At 36.9% G+C, this 25,097-nt stretch overlaps 1 protein-coding gene across 1 annotated transcript in view; it reads left to right on the plus strand.

Moving 5' to 3' along the window:
* The window catches only part of nectin1b (nectin cell adhesion molecule 1b), a 211,806-nt gene that overhangs the window by 122,812 nt on the left and 63,897 nt on the right, over positions 1 to 25,097 (plus strand). The gene's annotated exons all lie outside the window — the stretch shown is intronic.

Below are 25,097 nucleotides of genomic sequence, written 5' to 3' on the forward strand. Positions count from 1 at the left end.
CAGTGTTTTAGTGTCACATTATATATAGATATAGTTATAATATTTAATCTAGTATAATAATTTTTAATTCATTTTAATTGTCATATTTAATAATGTTACAACAAGGGCCTATATTTAGAGCATACTCAATATTATTTTATAATTTTATTCTCTAAATCTTCATTTTTGTTTGTTTGTTTTATTTTAATTTGTTATTGTTATTTGAACGGTTTTCTTCATGTGTTTTATTCTTACAATAATGCAATAATGACTTTTAATTGTTTTGATTTAATTATTTTGATTTTATATATATATATATATATATATATATATATATACACACACACACACAGGTGCATCTCAATAAAATAGAATGTCATGGAAAAGTTCATTTATTTCAGCAATTCAACTCAAATTGTGAAACTCGTGTATTAAATTCAATGCACACAGACTGAAGTACTTTAAGTCTTTGGTTCTTTTAATTGTGATGATTTTGGCTCACATTTAACAAAAACCAACCAATTCACTATCTCAAAAAATTTGAATACTTCATAAGATCAATAAAAAAAACATATTTTAAACAGAAATGTCAGGCTTCTGAAAAGTATGTTCATTTCTATGCACTCAATACTTGGTTGGGCTTCCTTTTGCACGAATTACTGCATCAATGCGGCGTGGCATGGAGGCAATCAGCCTGTGGCACTGCTCAGGCATAATGGAAGCCCAGGTTGCTTTGATAGCAGCCTTCAGGTCATCAGCATTGTCGGGTCTGGTGTCTCTCATCTTCCTCTTGACAATACCCCATAGATTCTCTATGGGGTTCAGGTCAGGCGAGTTTGCTGGCCAATCAAGCACAGTAACACCATGTTCATTGAACCAGGTTTTGGTACCTTTGGCAGTGTGGGCAGGTGCCAAATCCTACTGGAAAATGAAATCAGCATCTCCATGAAGCTTGTCAGCAGAAGGAAGCATGAAGTGCTCTAAAATTTCCTGGGTAGGTGGCTGCGTTGACTCTGGACTTGATGAAAGACAGTGGACAAACACCAGCAGAAGACATGGCACCCAAAATCATCACAGATTGAGGAAATTTCACACTGGACTTCAAGCAAGTTGAATTCTGTGCCTCTCCACTCTTCCTCCAGACTCTGGGACCTTGATTTCCAAATAAAATGCAAAATTTACTTTCATCTGAAAAGAGGACTTTGGACCACTGAGCAACAGTCCAGTTCTTTTTCTCCTTAGCCCAGGTAAGACGCTTCTGACATTGTCTTTGGTTCAGAAGTGGCTTGGTACATGGAATGTGACAGTTGTAGCCCATTTCCTGAAGATGTCTGTGTGCAGTGGCTCTTGATGCACTGACTCCAGCTAAGTTCTTAAATCGGCCTCGCCTGACAATCTTCTCAAGCCTGCGGTCATTCCTTTCACTTGTACACCTTTTCCTACCACACTTTTTCCTTCCAGTCAACTTTCCATGAATATGGTTTGGCACATCACTCTGCGAACAGCCAGCTCTTTCAGCAGTGACCCTCAGTGGCTTACCCTCATTGTAGAGGGTCTTGATGATCATCTTCTGGACAACTGTCAAGTCAGCAGACTTCCCCATGACTGCTGTTGGGATTACTGACCTAAACCTAGTATTTATACCCTAAGAATGGTAATTTAATAGAATTTGAAATTAAATATTCTAATAATTTGAGATACTGATGTTTTTTTTTTTAATAAGCAGCAAGCTGTAATCATCAAAATGAAAACAAAAAAGTCTGGTGATATTTTACGTTATGTCTAATAAATCTATATTTAAAAAACTTAAAAAAATATATTTAAGTTTTACTTTTTGAATTAAATTACAGAAAATAACTTTTTTTTATGATATTCTAATTTATTGAGATGCACTTGTGTGTGTGTATATATATATATATATATATATATATATATATATATATATATATATATATATATATATATATATATATATATAAACGTTTTATGAAAATTAACAGGAGCAAAAATGCCACCAAAATTAATAGAAATGCTTCCAAAAACCAAGATATGGAAGGAAAAAAAGTCTCCATATAAGGTATTGTTTTTCATATTTAAAAGCAATATGACATGAGCAAAAGTGCTGTTTTCACGAATATCAGCACTTTTGCAAATGTGATATTGATTTTATACAACAATTCAATCAACAATAAGTTTATAGGCTATTAGGTGACTTACATTTTATACACAATATTGTCTGTTTTTCCACTATTTTGCCAATGAAAATAGCTCCAAACAGTAACCATCGTGCATCTCCGAGCAATACAGTTCCAGTTCGGTTACTGAATGAATCCGCATTTTTGAACAAATCGTTCTAATGAATGACTCGGCGACTCACTCCCTTGTGCTTTGTCCCTGAATGAATCAGCCATTTTGTGCTCAGATGTTTCTTTGAAATGGGCCTCCAAATGCCACCTCTGTACAGTATAAACAATACATAAATACAACAACAATTGGGATTATAGATCAAGGTTGGTTTAGTTTGCTTCATTACAAAGTGACATGTGAAAAGTAACTATCTACCAAAACTGCAAAAATAATAACAATACAATATACATGTGATAATGTACTCATACAGAATAATATTGATTATAATAAAGCAATAAGCCACATGAGGCTGAGTGTTGTTGACCACATGTAAGGGTTCAAAAACAATATGATTACAGGTACACAATGTAACTTTTTCTTGTTTGAAATTAACAACATTTAAATAATGAATCAATCCGTCATCAATCCTTCTTCCAAAACGTGTTTTTGTCTTACTCTGATTTACTATGGTAAGCCTATTATAAGTGTTTATACTTTAGACCTAGCGAGATGGTTTTCATGGAAAATTGTGTACATATGTCACTCGCACATGCATGTATCCGTAAATATAGAAAAGTTGCTCCGGCTACTGGGAAAGTGGCATAAGTTGGCTTGAAGCAGCTAAATCTCCAACCACCGGGGAATCACCTGTTTAAAAAAAAAATAAAAATCCGAACAGAGAAGAATCAGCTTACAAAAACAAAAGATAACGCGACAGAGCTCATAAAATACTGAGAATCAAGATTGGCTTCCGTTTTTGTCATAGATGGTGAGAACTGAGGGATTTGAAATGTTGTAAAAGTAACACAGAGATTATTACTCAAAAGGTAAGGTATTTTATTGAACAAATAAATTAAGAGTTTGGTTCCAAAACGCGATAAATGCCATTTTCAAAAAAACTGAGTTTCCGCCAAAATCAGTATTGTATCTGGTCGGTATTGAAAAGTCATTTATTAATTTTGCGCAAAATGCGATATCCGTCGTGTTATTCTGTCATGTTTTCTCTCTTTCTTTCTAAAACGTGACAAACGCCAGTCTCCTTTTTCTGCAGAACGCGATATATATCCGCTCTCAACCAATCACAGCGCACCATTCCACGCACTGTAAACACTGAAGGCTTTTTAAAAAGCCATTTTTAATACCAATGTACTCGGCAAATGTGTTTATTTTAACTGTGCGGTGGTGCCAGATACTCTTTAATCAGTAATGACAAATAATTCATTTATAACATTAACAAGATGACCCGTTGAATTCATTTTGGGAGCGACGGCTGAATGTATTTTTAGTAAAATGCCTGTATATAAGATAAATATTGGCAAAGTTCAGACTCTGTCATATATGTGAATCAACTTACTTTGTTGTGTATTTTCAATTTGAAAAATAACTTTTATATTGATGGATTAATTGCATTTTGAAAAAAAAAAAAGTGTCATGGATTTACTGCATTTTGGGGAAAAAATAATACGTTTTTATAATAAACTTTTTAAAATCAAAATGTAGATTTGAATTTTAATGTTTTTATAACCAAAAGATGCTATGTGAAAGTCTGAAACAGAAAATAGTGGGTTTCATCTTGCCACTTTCTTGGTAAAGAAAACACCTTTTTACTCAAATTAATCAAAATGGAGTTATTGCGTTTTGGAACCAAACTCTTCAAATTGTCATATGCAGCTCTGTAATAGAGTTCATTGTAAATCAATATCTATTGTGAAGGGTTACTTCACCATGGTTGTTGTAGCGCTGTGCTGAAATTTATTTTCAAGTACTGTGTCTTTTTATGGGTATAGCTACAGTAAAATCTTCAGCTAGTCAGCTTGATATCCTTTCTGTGATTCCATCTAAACTGGTTATCTTTTAAGCCTACAGTGAGTGTTTTATGAGCAGTAGCATAACTATGTTCATCCACACAGTCATGCAGAGCCAAAGCACAACCAAAACAATGTTCTTCCACAAAATGCATGCAGTTTTGTTTTTTAACCACTAGAGGGCCACTATATAACCACTATATAAGTTATATAATGTACCTTTAAAGATACACAAATTTTCAATAAACAGTAACATTTATTATTAATAATTCGAATAAACTTATTCTTTTATTGCAATTACACTGTGTGCAGAATTATTAGGCAAGTTGATTTTCTGATCATATTTTTTTCCCCAAGCACATTTTACCAATTCCAAGTCACATCAATCTTAATAACTACTATTAATTTTGTTTTTTATCATTTATAAGTGATATATAATTGTTCATGAAGGCTGGAAATGAAAAATGCCTTATATTCAGGTGTGCAGAATTATTAGGCAGGTTTTCTTTTACAGGCAAAATGAGCCAAAAAAGAGATTTACCTCAGACTGAAAAGTCAAAAATTATTAAATACTCATAAGAAGGACGCAATACTAATGCAATACTAATGCAATACTAATGCAATACTAGAAATTGCAAAGTTAAAGCATGACCAAGGGACAGCAAAATGCTCATTGGGTCAGCGGGGTCATACAAAAACAAGGTGGAAAAGAAAAGACGCATGTTAACTGCAAAATAATTAAGAATTAAGGTGAAGAATTAAGTGTGAAACCATCAGAAACCCTTTAGTCTCCAGTGCCACCATTTTCCAGAACTGCAACCTACCTGGAGTCTCCAGAAGTGCAAGGTGTCAGGATCTCAGAGACTTAGGTTAGCTAAAGAATCCTAAAAAATGACCCACTCTTAATAAGAATCACAAGCTGAAGTGTTATAAAATACATGAAGACTGGGTTTTTATAGGCCTTATAGACAGACAGATTGAGAGTGACTCCTGAAGGACCAACACCACATCCTCTTGTTACCGCTGTTTGAAGAATTTATCTTCCAGAATCTGGCAGTAACTTTTGGAAGATCATTTTTAGTCCATCTCTGCAAGACGGACATTTCAGGTTAAGAGATGGACTAAAAATGAACTCCCACACCTTACTGCCAGATTCTGGCAATCAATTTGCCTAATAATTCTGCACACAGTGTATTTTATTAATTATTAAAATTGTGATTAAAAGTCCCTGCTGGAATGATTCTGTTATTTCTTGAGAAATGTCTCCATCATTTTCTTCCATTATTAAATTACAGTGATGCTAAGGGATTGTGTATTGAAGTTGGTCACCTGTGGCAGTCCAGAAATATCAGTTTCGAACACTTGTTCATACCAAAAAAGGGTTTTGTTTTAGATTTTGTCAATATGTTATTATATGTTCTATTGCCCATCCAAACATCTAATGTATGAATACCGATAAGTCTACATAAAATTATTCTCACATTAGCTTTCATGAATAGCTTGTTACTCTTGCATTTGACACGGCTTTTAAGAGCTTTTGTCTGTAAAATGTATAATATAAATATAAAAATTGTCTGTATACAATAGAAATGCATCTATAAGCTCCAAAACCCAATAGCAGTAACAGCTGGATGTGGCCTCCCTACCACGCAAACCAATCTATTCTGTTTAGCAATGCAAATTATTAATTGTTTTCACTTAGAAATTAAAAAAAAATAAAAAAAAATATATATATATATATATATAGAACTTTTTTTTCTTTATTCAGTGATACAACGTGCATGGTCTATTTTCACAGCGAGGGCAATTACTTTTCCATCATCCAGTGCTTTTAAATTCAGCCCTTGATCAGTTAAACCACCCCTGAAAGAGCATTTGCAGATGGGAACGAGAGAGTGCAGACTTGCTTGCCAGGGTTCCTGGAGAGCAGCTGTCCCTGTCCGTCTCCTCAAAGCTCTCTTTGTAGCCCCACGGGTCTTTGAAAGCATATTCACTCGTGATAAGCCTAAATGATACGGAATCAGCCTCATTCCCTCCAGAGCGAACGCCCATGCTGTCACTCAGCAGTGCAGGGAAAGAGAATTTGGCTACATGAAGACTCTCCCATGAACGGCACAGTCAGGGTCATAGTAAGATTGTGAATTTGATATGAGTCTTTGGAACAGTTCACACAAAAAACATTTATTCACCCTCATGAGGTTTTGTAGATTTTTGTAAGGAACAAGCCAAAATTTAAGTTGCTATTCACTGCACATTATAGTCAGCATACAGATATAAAATAATAATAATAATAATTATGTTTATATTAATGACAGGTCAAATTAGCCAGCTTTTGAATTTTCATGATTGTGCAAATGACATGCAAGTGTTATGATTTCAGTTTAACGGGTTCACAATATGTACACAGTGAACACATCCTGTACTCTTTGCTCTCTACTGTTTGTTTAGCTGACAGTGTATGATAAGACCACAACTAACTGCACTGTTTTCAGGAACATACTGTAAATATGTATTAATGATAAACGAATATATCAGAGCAAACAATGAAGTTATATGTTTATACCTTTATAATTAGCCAATATAACGATACAATTATTAATTTATTCTGAGTCACATGATTCCAATACCAATTTGGTCTTCCTTTATATTTTTAAAGGTTTTTTTTTTTTTTTGGGGGGGGGGGGGGGGGGGTATGGACTTTCATCCCACCTGAGGGTCTTCTTGACTGAAATGCCTGTCAAGACAAAATGTTCAAACAAATAATCAGAAAAATGATCAAATAAAAATGATCAGATATGTTATTGTAAGACTTATCAAACAATTATCAAACAAAAGGATCATACAAAAGTTATTGTAACAAAAAAAAAAAAGATCAAATAAATGATGACTAGACAGTTATTGTATTAATAGTTATTGTAAGAAAAAAATTAAATACAAACAAATTTATTGTAAAAATGACATGATCAAACAAAATGATCAGGCAAAGTTATTGTAAAGATGACATGATCAATCAAAAGTATCAGACAAAGTTAGTGTAAGAAAAAATAATCAAACAATTGATCACACAAATGATCAAATTAATTAATCAGTTTCCTATATAACTTATATTATAACTTATAACTTCATTGCTATATTATAACTTATAAACTCATAACTTTCATTGATCTGGTATATTTGTTTATCATTAATACACATATATATTATGCTCCTGAAAAGGATACACTGTTAATTGTGGTCTTATAATAAAATAATGTTTTGGGTTATGACTGTAACCCTTGTTCCCTGGGAAGGGAACGAAACGCTGCATCATAATGGCAACACTTTGGGGAACACCTTCGGCGTGACTGCGCCTGAAGCATGTGTGAACCTAGTCCAATCCTGATTGGTGCTGCGTTATGACGAAACCAGTGACGTGGCATGTGATGGTACAGAGCCCCTAAAGGGACCTTTGCAAAAATAAAAAATATACAGAGTTTCGAGTGTGCATGAGAAATAGGTTTTTGTTTACACAGACCGAAAATTGTAACGCGTGTGCGTGGCATAATTTATTGTGCGCACGCATTTCAATTTCCGGTTTGTGTATACTAAAACCTATTTCATTTGTGCGTCACTGTCTATGAAGAAAGCAAGAGTATGGATGCGCATGAATAAATAAAGATCTATTTGCTCAAAATTATTAAGAAATGTGACTATGGATGAATTGATAATGATATATTTGCTCAAAATTATGAAGAAAATGTGAGTATGGATGTGCATGAATTAATAAAGATCTATTTGCTCAACATTATGCAGAAAATGTGAGTATGGATGTGCATAAAGTAATAAAGATCTTGCTCAAAATTATAAAGAAAATGAGAGTTTCGATGTGCATGAATTTATTTATGATCTATTTGCTGAAATGTGGCTTTCATAGGGCAGTATATATCACGGCCTAATGTCCGCTTTAAAGCATTCTTTGTGACAGCTGGGAAACTGCAACATGAATAGCTGTGTGCATTGTACTTTTTGCCAAGTTAAAAAAGGCTGATACAGTAAAAAGTGCTCAAAATGTGGCTTTCGTTAGGGCAGTGCGTCACATTTCAAATCCATTTGAACAAATTTAACTTTGTGGCGGTTAAGAAATCGCGCTGGGAAATGGGCTCAGTGTGCATTGTCATAATGCCATGTTTAATGGTTCATGAAAAAACATTGGCACAGTAAAAATGATAAAAAATTGGATTTTGTTAGGGAAGTAGGCTATATTTATATTGTCCGATATAAAAATACTGGAACTTTTAAATGTAGGCCTACTAAAATTTTGTATTTCACAAGATCAAACGGCCCTTTATTAAACCACTTTGTCGGATTTAACGCATCCTTGCAGGTGGCAGAGAAATGCTTAATTTCTTCATTCAGTTCTAACAGCGCTCATTGCTAGCAGAGCTATAGACATAAAGGACTTTAGATATAAAGGGAGGCACATGTTTAAAAAAATTTAAAAGAAACAAGTAGTTGGATACATCCTAGACGAACTGGTCTAAGAAAGACAAATTTTGAGCAAATGCAGCTTTATTAATTCATGCGCATCCATGCTCTCACTTTCTTCATAGGGAGTGACGCACAAATAAAATAGTATACACAAACCAGACATTGTAACGTGTGCGCACATGATATGTTTCCTGTGTGAACTCGAAACTCTTTATATTTTTTATTTTTGCAAAGGTCCCTTTAGGGGCTCCGTATGATGGTGTACATGCCGGTACACAATAGCGTCAGCTTATGCTCTTCAGCAAGCGCCATTTTTGAAACTGTCTGTCTAATTTGGTGTTTGTGCATCCTTAGACAGGAGTTATTATTTCAGTGACACAAAGCATTCATAAAAAAAGAAAAAGGAAAAGTAAAACAGAGCTTTCCTCCTCGATGCCCCACTCTCGCCTTCTGCGCAACGCCTTAAAATTCGGTCAACGAGGTTCCAGGAGGCGAAGAAGCAGTCAGCCACACAAACATTATCTGCCTCAACCCTCGGGTTCCCAGGGGGCTGCAAACCCAGCCGTCATTGAGCTCCTCCTACCGACAACAACAGAAAGAGTGTTGCTAAGTGAGCCTCACTTCAAAGATCTCAGGGCTCCAAACTGCGTTCTCACCCGAAGTCTTCGGTGCAGAAAACGGATCTGAGGATTGATCTTCTGCAACAAAGGCTTTGAGCAAGAGGCCCTGATGCCAGCTTCAGGCCTCTGAGGAAGCGATCGAGATTCGCTCCTCTGTAGAGCCCTCAGGAAATCAATGTTTATATTCCACCATCCAGTACGTTCAGGACACATTGGTTTCCAGTGAATGCAGGCTGCAGTGTTCACACGAAAAGTTACTTCGGTTATAACTTCGCAATAACTTTGGTTATCCTCTGCCGGTCCTCCACTTCAGGGTATCAAATTCGACACAAACAAAGCACCCAAGGATGACCTCGAGAGGCTAATTCCCCTAGTATTTTTTTTTGAGGAATGGAAGGGCCTCCCAAATGTGTCTCAATAGGTCCTGCGCACTGTAAAGAAAGGTTACAGACTACAGTTCGGGTCTCGCCACCTGAAATTCAAAGGGGTGATCTGGACTTCCTTAGACCCAGAACAGGATTCTGTGTTGGAACAGGAAGTTCATTCCCTCTTGGTGAAGGAGGCCATAGAGCACATTCCTCGTCCCGATGGGGAGTCCGGGTTCTACAGCCAGTACTTCATTGTTCCAAAGAAGGATGGGGTGTTGCATCCCAATATAGATCTGCAGCATTTGAACCGTTCTCTGCGGAAATTCAGGTTCAAGATGTTGAGTATTCCTATTATCGTAAGTCAGGTCAGGTCCGAGGACTGGTTTGCCACGATCGATCTAAAGAATGCATACTTCCACATTTCCATCCATCCTTCACACAGGAGGTTTGTGAGGTTCACTTTTGGGGGCGAAGCGTTCCAATATCGGGTTATTCTGTTTGGCCTAACTCTCTCCCTCGCACTCGCACAACTCTGGCTCTGCTGACTTCAATCTGGTGTTGACAACAACTGGCTCATACTATCCCAGTCTCAAGAGATGGCAGTTCAGCATCGAGATGTCATCCTTCGCCATATATAATGCCTGGGGCTGAGACTCAACACAAAAAAATGTTGACACCCTCGCAGAGAACCAAGGGGTTTTCCCGAGGGGAAATACGTTCCATACAATCAGGGTTACGTGCAGATGCCTTCGTTCCCTGGTGATATGGAAGAAGCTTTGGTTTCTGTCCCAAGGCCCAGTGCAGGGAGAACTATGTTGCTGCATAATCGTTTTGGCAGACGCATCCCTTATGGGGTGGGACGCGGTCATAGATGGCCGCTTCCAAGGGGTCTATAGGGGGAACCATCATCTTTCATGGCAACATAAATTGCCTGGAGATGTTGGCTGATGTTTAGTGCTGGAGTTCCTCCAAGATTGCATCTCTGCTGGTCCTACCATGTCCACGCTTAAGGTGTACTTGGCATCAATTGTGGTTTTCCATGCTCCATTATGTGATGGACTTCTGGGGAGGCACCAGTTGGTCATACGGTTCCTCCATGGAGCATGGAGGATGAGGCCTGTGGTCCCAGCTTGGGATTTGGCTGTGGTTCTCCAGGGGTTATCCCTGACCCCCTTCGAACAGCTTGAGTCAACATCTAAAAAAGTATCTCAAGCTTAAGATAGCTTTTTTGCTGGCCATTATGTCCCTCAAGAGAGTTGGGGACCTTCAAGCTCTTTCTATTTCCCCTCCCTGCTTGTAATTTGCTCCTAGGAGGAGGTCAAAGCTATCTTGCATCCTAGACCAGGCTACATGCGTAAGTTCCTTCTAATATGGCTTGGTCTTTGATCCTTTAGGCCTTCTATCCTCCATCGCATGTGTCGGTGGAACAAGAGAGACTTCATTTACTCTGCCCTGTGGAGGCCCTAGAGTTATATGTCCAGAGGTCTTCTCTCTGGAGGAAGTCAGACCAATTACTAGTATGCTTTGGGTCACCCAGGAAAGGATCCCCGGCCTCCAAGCAGACAATTAGCAACTGGTTGTTGAGGCAATTTCTTTGGCCTAACAGGTGAGTGGCATGCCTTCACCTTTGGCCGTAAGTACTCATTCTACTAGAAGCATGACATCTTCTAAAACCCTGCTCTCAGGAGATATGTGATGCAGTGGGATGGGCCACTCCACATGCGTTCATGAGATTTTATAGTCTACACCTTCATTCTACACCAGGCATACAAGTGCTCTCGCCCTAAGCTGTGCCTGGACAGTTTCACACTAGGACAGGCATTACTTGGCATAGCACCAAGTAATATTGTGCACCGGCATCCCTTTGTAGCTTATTTGTATGCCGTCACATGCCACGTCACTGGCTACATCATGGCTCAGCACCAATCAGGATTGGACTAGATTCACACATGTCTCAGACGCATTCACGCCGAAGGTATTCCTCAAAGTGTCATCATTCGACACAGCACCATGTTCCCTTCCCAGGGAACAAGGGTTACAGACATAACCCAAGACGTTATTTTATGATAAGACCATAATTAACAGTGTACCATTTTCAGGAGCATACTGTATATATGTATTGATGATTAACAAATACACCAGAGAACACAATTAAGTTATGAGTTTATAAGTTATAATTTAGTCAATAGAATTATTAATTGCACTTTCTCTACAGTATGTTACAAGGAATGTGATTGGCAACAGACTTTCATGTGCACGTGCTCCATTAACTCAGGATCAAAGCCTGAATTTACAGAGAAAATTGATGATCAGAATCATGTCCAAAATGATGGTAAAAGTGTTGCATATAAAATGAAATCAAGCAAAATCAAAAACAGCTCATTTAAAATTTTTGCTGTTATTAGGTTGACACATCACTGAACATTTGATTAAAAAGTAAAGGGAAGTGAAAAAAAGATTACCCTATATCATTGGTTTTAGAGAGGCACTTCTTGACTTAAGACAAGACGAGTCTCATTAATCTGGCTTCTGCTTAGAGGTTTGCATTTACAGACTTTTTTCTTTTCTCTTCTTTTTATGGCAGCAAAACCAAGATGTGTTTTATTGCAAAACATCAAGTGACATTATGAGGCAGTAAATCTGGTCATTCTCTGATATCCCTCTGCATTATTTGCTTCTTCCTGTGAAGCTAGGGGATTGACAGCTTCCCATGTATATGCACTGTCATACACTCTAACTCACATAAAATATACAAATAAACTTTTACATTATACATGCAGCTAAAGAGAACCGTATTTGATCCACAGTCTACTCAGATTCTCAGCCTACATGGATTATGCAAAAATATTAATTCCCTGCGTAGTGTTTCATGTCAAGACAAATTGAAATATCTCCATACGGTACCAGAGAGGAAAAATTATGTTATGAAACATATGCTTATTATCCAGGCATGTAGTGTCACATATTTAAAATAACCACAATGCCTTTGCTGAGGGAACACCCTTAAAATGACTAAGATCACAGTGGTGTAAAAACTCACCGTCTGCATTTATTCTGTTTCACTGGAAATTTCTTAATCAGTGTGTGGTTTGTTTCTAAACAAATAGAACTTTATCTTAAAACAGATAAATGTACCCAGAAAAACTGCATAAGATGTCAAGATATAAAAGTGGTAATTCTAATTACTTTAATACTAGTAATAATTAGTATTAATTGTATTTATTTATTTATTTATTTATTTATTTTTACTGCAACCCATTTCATTTTCATTTAAATTAGCATAAATTAAAGGCATTCACTCACTTTTCACTTTTCTTCTTCTCCTTCTTCTTCTTCTTCTTCTTCTTATTATTTTCTAGTCTTATATTTTCTATTTTCTAGTCTTATTTTCTTTTTTTCTTGACAGGTTTCATGAGATTCACCCATTTCATTGTCACTTCTCCAGTTTTTATTTTCTTCCACTTGTTTGATGATATAAAATTCGCCAATCAAAAAAGAAAAAAACCTACATGCACGATTAGTTTTAACATGAGATAAAATTTCAGTTTTACAGTTCACTTGCAGTCTTTAAACATCAGACTGTGTTAATCAAGACAATGGACAGATAAAAATAACAGTCATTTAGGTGAATAGTGTATGTTTTTTGCTGCAGTACTGGTTCTCCAACCCTAAGAGAAAAAGTAGTCCTTTGTCTTCATACAATTTAATGTAAAAATGACTAATTTAATGTCTCACGAACATGACATGTTTGTGTTTTTCTTTATAGCACCGGTGTCTGAATGATTGACAAACTTTTTTTTTTTTTTTTTTTTTTTTTTTTTATGTAGTTTGAACAAATACTGTAATAAAAATGTTTTATTACTCACTCAGATTCAAATATATCTATGAAGATAAAATGTTCTTAACCTTTATGAACTGATAAAGGGAATAGAGCTGAAAGCATGAAAGCATGCCAGCATGCAAAACCAGGGCATTCAAAATAAAATGAGAACAACAAGCAGTCTTTGCAAAAACATCAGAACAGTCATTCTTCATGTTTTAGTAATTGTTTGTATTCCCCAAAGAGATTTCCAATGAAATGAAATCAGAAAAGCATATTTTCAGACATATCAGTATAGCATATGCTGTACTTCTTTGTTTTATATTATATTTACAGTGTAGAACTTGGAGGAAAAATACTCCAAGTATACTCCAAATATTCTGTTAAGTCAATTATTCATTTAAAGAGCTTAATTATGGCAACTGTAACACAAAATGTACTGTGTCATATGATTTTATAAAATCATTCATTTTCATGTATGATTTTTAAAAGTCTTTGCTTTGTTAGAATTTGTACTCAGATCCTAAATACATAAATGGTTAGGCAACATGCTTGCACATGCATCTCATCATGAATCCAAGAAACATATAATTTGTTTATCTAATCAGCAGGCCAGATCATGTTTCACATCAGTTCTTTTTCATTTGAAAAGCTTTGGTCTAGCGTGATAAATACACACAGGCATTAGCTTGCCTACACAAGAGCTTACACTTCAGCTTTCTCCTGTAGAGTTAGAAACATATTTTATTAGTAGAGTCTGCCATAGTGAACATCACTATTACTATAAGCTTAGAGTTAGGCAAACCCCTAACATCACAATTTAATAATGATCATGCGTCTTTTGAATTGTGAGCTGATTTTCTAGAGGATTCAAATGCGAAGCAATGCCCTGGTAACCATGCACAAAACCCTAGCAACCACATAGCAATGATCTGGCACCACCTGCAACACCCTGGCAATCACATGGAAATGCCCTGCAACCATCCATACCACCCTAGAAACTGCATAGCAATGCTCTAAAAACGACCCCCAATACCATAGCAACCACATATACCCTTTATTATTTACCAGCAACTGCATTGTAATGACCTGGCAACCACCTGTTACAACCTATAACAACTGCATAGCAACATTCTAGCAACCACTGGCTACACCCTCACAACCACATTCCAATACCCTGGCAACCAACGAAATGCCCTAACAGATGTATAACAATACCCTGGCAACTACCCATTACACGCTAACACTCACATATAAATGCCCTGGCAACAACCCACTACACCCTAGCAATTACATAGCAAACCTCTAACCCTGAAAACCGCCTACATCACCCTAGCAACCACATAGCAATGTCCTGGCCACCAGCCACTAATATCTAGCAATTGCATAGTATCATGCTGGAAATTACTTTGCAACACCCTGGCAACCAATCACAACACCCTAACAACCACATCATCACCCTGGCATCGACCCGCAACACCATATCAGCCACTCTAGCAACTGCGTCACATTGACCCAGCAACCACCCGCTACATCTTATGGCAACCTCCTAGCAATCCACCCAAAATCCCCTAACAACTATATAGCAATACCCTGGCAAACACTCACTACACCCGAGCAATCGCAAACCCAGAAACTACATTTTAATATCCTGACAACCACCTACAACACCTAGCAGCCACATAGCAACGTCCTGGTAACCACCCACTACTCCATAGCAATCACAAAGCATTGTGCTGAAAACTACATTGCACTGCCCTGGCAACCACCTACAACACCCTAGAAATCACATGCTGTAGAAGCATCCTGGCTACCACCAGCTAAACCTAGCAACCACATACCAATGCCCTGTAAACCACCCGCTACACCCTAACACTCACATATAAATGCCCTGGCAATCCACCCACAACACCATAGCATTCACCTGCAAAACTGCAGTAACTGCATCATAATGACCCAAAAACCACCCGCTACATCTTATAGCAACCACATAACAACATCCTGGCAACCACCCAAAATGCCCTAACAACTGTATAGCAATATCTTGGCAATCACCCACTACACCCTAGCAATTGCAAACCCCAGAAACTACATTGCAATGCCCTGACAACCACCTACAACACCCTAGCAACGACATAGCAAGATCCTGGAACCAACTCAATACTCCCTTTCAATCGCATAGCATCGTGCTGGAAACTACATCGCAATGCCCTGGCAACCCACCACAACACCCTAGCAACTGCATATCAACACCGTGCCAACCACCCGCAACAACCTAGCAATTGCATAGCACTGCCCTTGCAACCACCCATAACACCCTAACACTGCATATAAATGCCCTAGCAACCATCTACAACACCCTAGCAATCAATCACATACTCTAGAAACATCCTGGCTACCACCACGTACACCCTTGCGACCACATTTAAATACCATTTCACCCGCAAAACTGCAGTAATTGCATCACAATGGCCTGGCAACCACCCATTACATCTTATAGCAACCACATTACAACATCCCGTCAACCACCCAAAATGCCCTAGCAACTGTATAGCAATACCCTGGCAACCACCTACAACACCCTAGCAGCTACATAGGCAATCACCCAATCCTCCCTAGCAATCGCAAAGCATTGACATTGCAATGCCCTGGCAACCACCCACAACACCGACATATAAATGCCCTAGCAACCACCTACAACACCCTAGCAATTACATACAGTGTGGCAACCACCAGCTAAACCCTAGCAACCGCATAAAAATGCCCTGGCATCACCAGGCAGTTTTGCACAAGCAAACCTATTAAAATCTATTTAATATGTGCTTTGTTGTGAGAAGCGATATGCTCTCAAATTGAACTATTTAATCTCTTTGGAAGCTTACATAGAAGCTTATCAATTTTATATAAATGTATATTTGAAAGGGTTTAATTGAGTATGTGTTTGCCTTGTGCACCATCATTATTGTTATCATCAGAGCACCATCTCTTAGTTGTGTGTTTATTTGCATCTCACTTACAGCTCTGTAAATGAGCTGCTGAGCAAACAAATGGATCAAGTCTCGAGGATTAATTGGTTGGAATCTTTGAAATGAAAGTGAGCCACCATGCCCGTCCAATCAGTGCTTCAGTAGCATCACATTAAGAGCTGGACATTACTGTTCTATTAAAGACTGCCAGCCAAAAAAGAACTCAAAACCACTGTTGTGGAACTGCTGACACCTCTGTTCTGCTAAAAAAAAAAATCTGGGTAGGCTGGGGATTCGAACTCTCTAAAGTGTGTCGGTTTTGAGAGATTTAAGTAAGTGTGTATGCAAGAGGGGAAAAAAGAAAGCATTTTCTGGTTCTTTACATGTCAATATGACTTTATGTTAGACTCTTGAGACTGTAGTGTTTGTTTTTCTCACTTCTTTGTCTTTTACTTAGCAAGCAGAAACAAAACTGTACAATATAAATAACTAACATAAAAGAAGTTTCCCTTCAACAAAACATTTTGAGTATTTATGTCAAAAGCGCTGCCTGTCAGTATATGCTGTATGATTTATAGTACCACACCTTAAATACACACACAAGACACACAAACTGTTGCTGGGTTACTTGCAGGTTTCAAACTTTTCTGCACTATTAAAGTTACCAAACAGAGAAAAAAAAAATATATTTCCAAAGAAGATTCAAACACACCCTTGTTTCTCTTGTGGATATAGACAAACTCAGACTGAAGTCAACATGGTTTCTGCTCATTTCATTGTTGTTGTCCATAAAACCGAAAGCTGCCCAAGACACTCTTATGACAACTGTAACTGTTTTACATTTTGGTGAATTGGTGGCTAAGTCAAATGAATTCGTACAATCTCAGTGTCCGTTTAGTTTCATTTTAGTTGACACGGTTTTCAACTAAAAATTAAAACTTTTAATATATTTTGGCCATTCATTTACTCAACAACTGTGTTTTGCGGCCCTTTTGAAAACGGGTTCCAAAGTGCAAGTTTTTGAAAACGGTACAGTTATGGTCTCTGTGTACACTGTAAAAAGTAATACGCTATGTCTACTCCATAAAATATTGGCAACAGATTACAAGAAATATTATTAATTAAATTAACAAATAGAATTGAGATAGAAAAATAATCAAATTAATTCCTTAAATGTCAACCATTTAAAACGAGTAAAGTTTAAGTGAAATTTAAACAAAAATGCCTGAATAACAGACAGACGTCAAAGATGAATTAAGAACTCTTTATTTTTTATTGTTAGCACTGAAGACACCTGATGATATCAAGCAGAATCACTGAAGGAAAGAGAAACACAAGAATTAACAGAGATTTAGATGGATGGTATTGAAAATGTTTGATCACCATTACCGTGATCAGTGTTTCATTTAGTTGGGCAGTTTGACTCTTTGCTTTTTATGTCAGTTTGTGGTTTTTGTAATGGTGTTTGCTAATTTTACACATTTTAAATGGTTGACTTTTAAGGAATTAATTTGATTTCTTCTAACTCAATTCTTAAATTATGGATTTAATTAATAATATTGTGTGTAATCTGTTGCTACAACAAAAACGTGAATTTGTGAATACGACGATGTCATGCTCATGCATATTACGTGTTCAGTCTATAAGGCGTGTAGTGTTATAGACTGATAACACTAACACAAAGTGATATCGCCAACTACTGCCCTGCCATGAATAATATAGCTTTTTTTATTTGTTTACGCAGATACGTGTGTGTTTTGACAATGTTGCCATCTGTATACAAAAAAAATCACAAAAGAAAACTCTTTCCATTTTTAGTACATTATGTAAACTTACCCTCATTTGTGTGTTTTCGTACAAACGACCATCAGCTTATGCCCACTAACGTTTTAGGTGTCGACCTTCATGCTTACTGAAAAAAAAGAGAAAAAAAAGGAAGAATTCATTTAAAATCACCACCTCGTAAAATATTTAGCTCGAGTTGAAGCTGACACAATTTAAATGAGATACAAGGCATCTAGTGTGGATAAAATATACATGTACCTGCTTAAATATGATAGTAAGAACATAAATTAACAAAACTATATCCCTATCTGTTATTATTGTTTAAAACTGAGCTTTACAGGGCATGCTTTAAAAAGTTTCATGCCTCCTTTTTGCACCCCTGACGATCAGTGCTGCATTACAAGTATTGCGAGTTACGTAATCAGACAATCAGTTGAAGTTTCTTCTCCTGTATCCCATTCTACAATCCAGAATGGCAGCACAGCTGAAAGGTTAGTTTGAGCTGCGCCCTCTACTGTACAGGTGCAAATTTTAATTTCCGTCAGCCATTTTGGTTTGAAAGGGGTTTACATTTGCCAAAAATATAACTTTTTGTTGTTGTTGTCGTTGTTATAAAAGAAAAAGCAAACAAGCCCAGCCCAGGTGAGAAAATGTAACTCAAAAGTAACTTAACACATTACTTTCTATAAAAAGTAACTAAGTAACGCAATTAGTTACTTTTTTAGGGAGTAACATAATATTGTAACACATTACTTTTAAAAGTTCCCCCAACACTGCTCTTACTTTTCTAAAAGATCAATCTTTTTTTTTTTGACTGGCCATATCTAGGAAGCAGATGGAAAAGGTACTGATCTTGTGGGTATATAGATATCAAGTTGGAATGAGCATATCATGACATCTGGGAGACAGTCATACATGTTATCTCTCTTGTTTGCTTTCATTATTTTCACAGTTTACTATGTACACTTCCTGTTTCTTACTATCTAGCAATCTCATAAATCGCCCTTCCATGATACTGCATGTATCGGCAAGACATTTCAGGTGGATTTCAAAACAGCACAAGACTTGTGTTCAAGCAGGAACTAATGTGCTTAAAACAATGCTAAATATTCAATTATTTTGACTGGAAATATAAACACTGTTTCTAAGTTTCAAGCTTTTAAGCAAAAATTAGTTCATTTAGCTTATTCTTAGAAAACCATATGGATTTGCTAAAACACTGAATGCATAGCCTCTTCAAACAGTGTTTTGATAATCTGTTTGACAATCTGTGCAATGAAATATATGCCTGCTTCAAGCTTTTTTGTTTCTCGTATTTCAAACATTATTTGCTTATTAACTTTTATATGTAACCTTTTTGAGCAATTAAATGCTTAGAAGCAGCTCTGGGGGATACAAAAAGACCCCCCCCCCCCCCCCCCCAAAAAAAAAAAAAGGCAACCCACACCAACTACACACCATACATTAAAACATTTATGTTTTGGTGGTCTGGTCTGCTTCTGAATCTCAGAGTACCCTTAGAAAAACACATTTCTCTGCTAAATGTTTAAAAACTGCACGCATTCAACTTTACCCGCATTTCACCTTGAATCTATGGAAAGAGAGATTTTGTTCTCACAGCTGAGCTCCAGATGTCTTTTTGTTGTATTTTTGGACTATGTTTGTATGTTCATGTGTCATGCAACGTTACTGTGTTAATTTATAATGTAGTGAATTGCAATATGTTCACAAATAGAGGTAACTGTAGGTTACTGTATTACCTTTCCAGGACTGGCAAAAGGAAGGAAGGAAGGTATGTCATGGGATTTTAGACATGGCCTGGAGATGTATATTGTCCAGAAAATTATTCTGGAACACAGTTTGTGATGAGTCAGATGGTAGAAACTAGCTCTGTAATGTTGCGACATGGTCAAAAAAAAAAAAAAAAAAAGCTTGTTCTCTGTCATCATTTTTCTTGTGTATTGCATGATGCAAACCTGTGAAAACGGTGACTCTATTTGCCTCAAAACACATCTTTGTTCACAACCTGTTGTTTTTTTTGTACCAATATATGTTTACCTGTGCTCCTGGCCTGCCTGACATCAGTCAGATATCTGTAGGCATGTGGTGCATGTACGGAGTGATTTTACTGCTGACAGAGCCTAACCTCTCCTCTTCACCTGCAGAGTCAACAAGCCCACGATACTGATTAAGTTACCAGCATGGATTTGCCAAGCTGCCCTTCTGTGCTGATTCCTGCAAAATGCAAACAAACTTCAGCCCTGACAGACTCTGGTCCCTTTGTTCCCAGAGAGCTCAGGGACTCTCTGTACATACTGCATTATTAACTGTGGTTGAACAGGAATATATTAACAATGTTTATCATAGAACTCGTATTCACAGTATGCAGTCTAATTAAATGTATTGTCAGTGGAAATATTTTCGCCTGTCTCTGTTTAATGCGCAGAGACAACTGCGAGTCAGCTATAGTTTGACTTTGTGAAGTGGAAACACTGTGGCTCGCTGTGGTGCTTTCTAAGCATTGTTCTCTGTGTTAGAGCGTCCTGACGTTGTTAATTTGGGGCAGAGCTTCTCCAGAGCTACTCCAGAGCTACTTTGTCTGACCAATGGGAGACCTATTTGGTGCTGCTAGCAACCACAATCAATCAATCAATCAATCAATCAATCAATCAATCAATCAATCAATCAATCAATCAATCAATCAATCAATCAATCAATCAAAATTATGTAAAAAATAATAACAAACTTTAATAATAATAATGATAACAATGGCTAATGCATTTTTTTTTTTAAATGTGTAAATTCTCCCAGCCCTATATATGAATTATACAACCGTCAGACAGTATGCAATTTATCTCAATTCAAACTACGCGTTTAAAGTGAAAATCATCAATAAATGTTGTCAAACATCTCCATAAAATTAAATATTGATAATAAACTTTGGAGTATTTTGTATATATATGTATATAGATAGATAGATAGATAGATCAGAATGTTATTGTTATTATTATTATTATTATTATACCTATTATTTGAACAAATATCATAAAACCGAGGTATTTTTCATCCATCTAGTAAAATAAAAATGCAGTGTTGTTCGTTGTAAATTAATTGGATTACATTTTAAAACAGGGGTCTCAAACTCAAATTGGCGGGGGGGCCGTTTCTGTGATTGACACCTCATAGGAGGGCCATATTAACATTCAAGCGCAAGAAAGCGCAAAATTTCAGAAAATTTACTTTCCTTTGCATTATTTCTCATTTACTTCAAATTTCATTAGGCCTACTAAAACATTTTATACCTATACTATAAATATTTTATTTACCAAATGTAAACAGCAATGTCTCTCTCATTGTTACAGAGTGTAATATAATTATATAATACTATTACTAATATAATACTACTTATAATACTACTAATATAGGCTACTAATATAATACTATTAATTGCAATAGTCTGGTGCAACTTCTCACATCCAACAAGGGGCATGGAATAAAAAAAATTAGTAATTTAGGAACAAAACCATCAACACTTGTGGCGTGGAGGGGTCAGAAATAAACAAAAAACTGGAGCTATATATATCAACTTTATTTTGCCAAAAAATAAAAATCTCTCATTATTACATACATTATTAGTTTTTAACATTTACACAGCTGAGACACAATTGTCCAAGATGCCGTTTGAGCATCGGTAACGTTTAATAGTTGCATCGGACGCGTTTCGTTGGTTTAAATCGACGCTCGTGACTTAAAGTCAAGTGCTTTTACTGTAATTTAGGCAAGCGCGCTCATAATAGAAGCGACGTGGTTGAGAGCGCGGCTCGTGGTTGCATAGCAACGACAGACGCCACTGGAGCGAAAGCGCTTTGGAAAGAAGGAGAATGCGGCGCGGCCGCTTATGTGACGCGATATGTAAATGCCCTCATAGAACGGCGACTTTTTCTTTGCATATCAGACAGGTAGCAACTAGTGAATAATAATAATAATAATAATAATTTAGCGGGCCAGATTATGTTTTATTTTTGAGATCAGTTGCGGGCCGGGTAGAGGGGGAGGGCGGGCCGTAAATGGCCCGCGGGCCGGCAGTTTGAGACCCACTGTTTTAAAATATTGACATAATTATTGTTTTTTTTTATTAATTTTATTAGACACTATTTTCACTATTTTCGATGATGCAATCATAAAACTGAAAAATAAAATTGAATATTTTGGGAAAAAAATCTTTGGTTACACTTTATTTAGTGCCGTGGTTACATTGTAATTACTCAAATAAGTACTGAGTATTATTAATGAACTACATGTACTTACTATAGAGTTACAGTTAGGGTAAGGGTTTGGTTTAGGGTTAGTTACTTGTAATCATGCATAATTTACTGTTATTACTATAGTAGGTACATGTAACGTGTAACTACAGCACTATAAAATAAAGTGTTACCAAATCTTTTTCTTTAGAAAAAAAGTCTGGTTTTATAATAAAATGTTATTCAACCTCACTGTTGACAGCTAGTGGTTGAAATGGTACACAGTCCAAATTCAATCTCCTCCTCAGACTCGACACTCACGCGGGTTGCCAGATTGAGAACATGCAACATGAACGAGTGCAGTGGACAATGGAAGGGGACGAGCCTTACACTTTATCCACATTTTAATACGCCTCTGTTCATTGAGCTTTTTAGATGGATGCAGAGGCTTTTTAGGTCAGGTAGAATCTGTGATCTCTCACCTAGATTGTTTGCTGGCTTCCGTGACTACAATATCCTGTATTTTACACCAAATGGCAACCTGGGGTGTCAAAATACTATTGGGTGAATTGGCAGTGGGCGGGATCACACAGACCAAAACAAAAACAGACATTCCAACACAGAACACACATTTCAAAGTAGAATAACTGGCTGTTTCCTAAATCCCTTCAAACATATAGTATTTTTGTGCTTTAGTACAGTCAAAAAAAATTACACACAGCACCTTTAAATGAATACAGTTGTATGTGTGTTATGTATGGTGATCTCACTTGACAATGTGATATGCAGACATGCGTTCAATACTTTAGACATATATGAAAATATCTTATTCACTTTCCAGTTTAACAGATTTTCTTCTGGAACACTTATGTGTCGATTCAGAGAATATGTTTCCTCTTTGTGGATTACGATTGTATTAAGTTGACATGGTCTGATCAGAATACCTTGAGGATTGTAATTTTCCAGGCTACGCTGCACAAATAAAAGCAGTCAGGGAAGGAAACCTCTAAATGGAGTCTCTCGGCTAGGGAGGGCGCAGAGAATAACAAAACAGATCGCGGCTTTTTGGCTTAGACCTTGATAAACCTAAAAAGACCTTAAACAGGAGAACATTTGTTTCTGGTAATTTATGAGGATTTTGACCTGTTGTGGCTCTTAGCTGTGACAACAAAGGGAAGAGGATATATTTGTTTTTAGCTGCTTTAAAGGCTTAGCCAAGATAGCTAAAAGCCACTTATTGACATGCATGTCTGAGTACAATAGTTAGTGTCCATCAGTGAATAGAGATCCGGTCTCCAGACTGTGTTGTTCGGATCTGTAAGTGACACAAGACAAATGCCGCTCTTGTTAAAGGAATGTTGAGCCCGGCTTTTAACTTAAAGGTGAGTTAAACAATAGAAGCAGGGGTCAAAGGTTGCTGTGGATCTTGTTACGTCTTTTGTTGTCTTTATTTCTGTTTTGACTGGCTATGATTATCTCTTTATCCATCCACTCCTTCATTTCATGTGCCTATTTTATGTTTCTTTAATTACTGTTATAGGAAATACCTATAACATCTGTCCGACTTTGGAAGTTGGAGGTGATGAAAACTATTTGAATGTATTTTTCCTTGCTGCAGAAAGATTTTTGGCTTCATGTGCGCTGTTCTTTATTACGATAAACACAAGCTGTAGGAGGCGATGGTAGAGCGGGGCACGCTGCCAGAGGACAGGCGTGTGTGTTAACATGCCATGTTAAACACAGAAAACAGACTCTAGACCTCCTTGTTCCCTTCTAACAAAGCTCTGCATGTCCTAACACACCTTTGCACAAAGATCAAGGGCTAATGCATGCGTGCTAGCAGGCTTATAGCTGGATTTGTATTTATACTAATTGTTTTCCACTGAGAGTGACTATTACTACTCCCACGCCACTACACTTTTGACCTCTGGCATGAAGTCTTGTCCACATTGCAGTCACTTAAACAGGACTGACTGACATGTTAAGCGACCAACCATAGTTTAGAGACTGGTTTATCTGAAATAGTTACATAGTTTCTAGTTACATATACAGTGCCTCTTTGAAAGTTTGTGAACCGCTTACAGAATCTGTGAAAATGTGAATAATTTTAACAAAATAAGAGGGATCATAAAATATGCATGTTATTTTTTATTTGGTACTGTCCTGAGTAAGATATTTTACATAAAAAATGGTCCACAAGACACAAAAAAAAAAAATAGCTGAATTAAAAAAAACAACCCGCTCAAAAGTTTGTGACCTCTTGATTCTTAATACTGTGTGTGGTTACCTAGATGATCTATGACTGTTTTTTTTTTTTGTTTTTTTTGTGATGGTTGTTCATGAGTCCCTTGTTTGTCCTGAGCAGGTAAACTGCCCAATATTCTTCAGAAAAATCCTCCAGGTTCCAAAAATTCTTCAGATTTTGCATATTTGAATCCTTTCCAGCAGTGACTGTATGATTTTGAGATCCATCTTTGTACACTGAGGAAAATTGAGGGACTCAAACACAACTATTAAAAAAGGTTCAAACATTCACTGATGCTCCAGAAGGAAACATGATGCATTGAGAGTTGGGGGGGGGGGGGGGGGGGGACTTTTGAGCAGGATAAAGATGTCCACATTTTTCTTTTTTTGTTTAAATATCTTCTTCTTCTTTTTTTTAATTTTTTTTTTTATTTAGTACTTCGCTGGGCAGTTTAA

The sequence above is a fragment of the Megalobrama amblycephala genome, linkage group LG19 (assembly GCF_018812025.1).
Source record: "Megalobrama amblycephala isolate DHTTF-2021 linkage group LG19, ASM1881202v1, whole genome shotgun sequence".
In the NCBI taxonomy this organism is placed as follows: Eukaryota; Metazoa; Chordata; class Actinopteri; order Cypriniformes; family Xenocyprididae; genus Megalobrama; species Megalobrama amblycephala.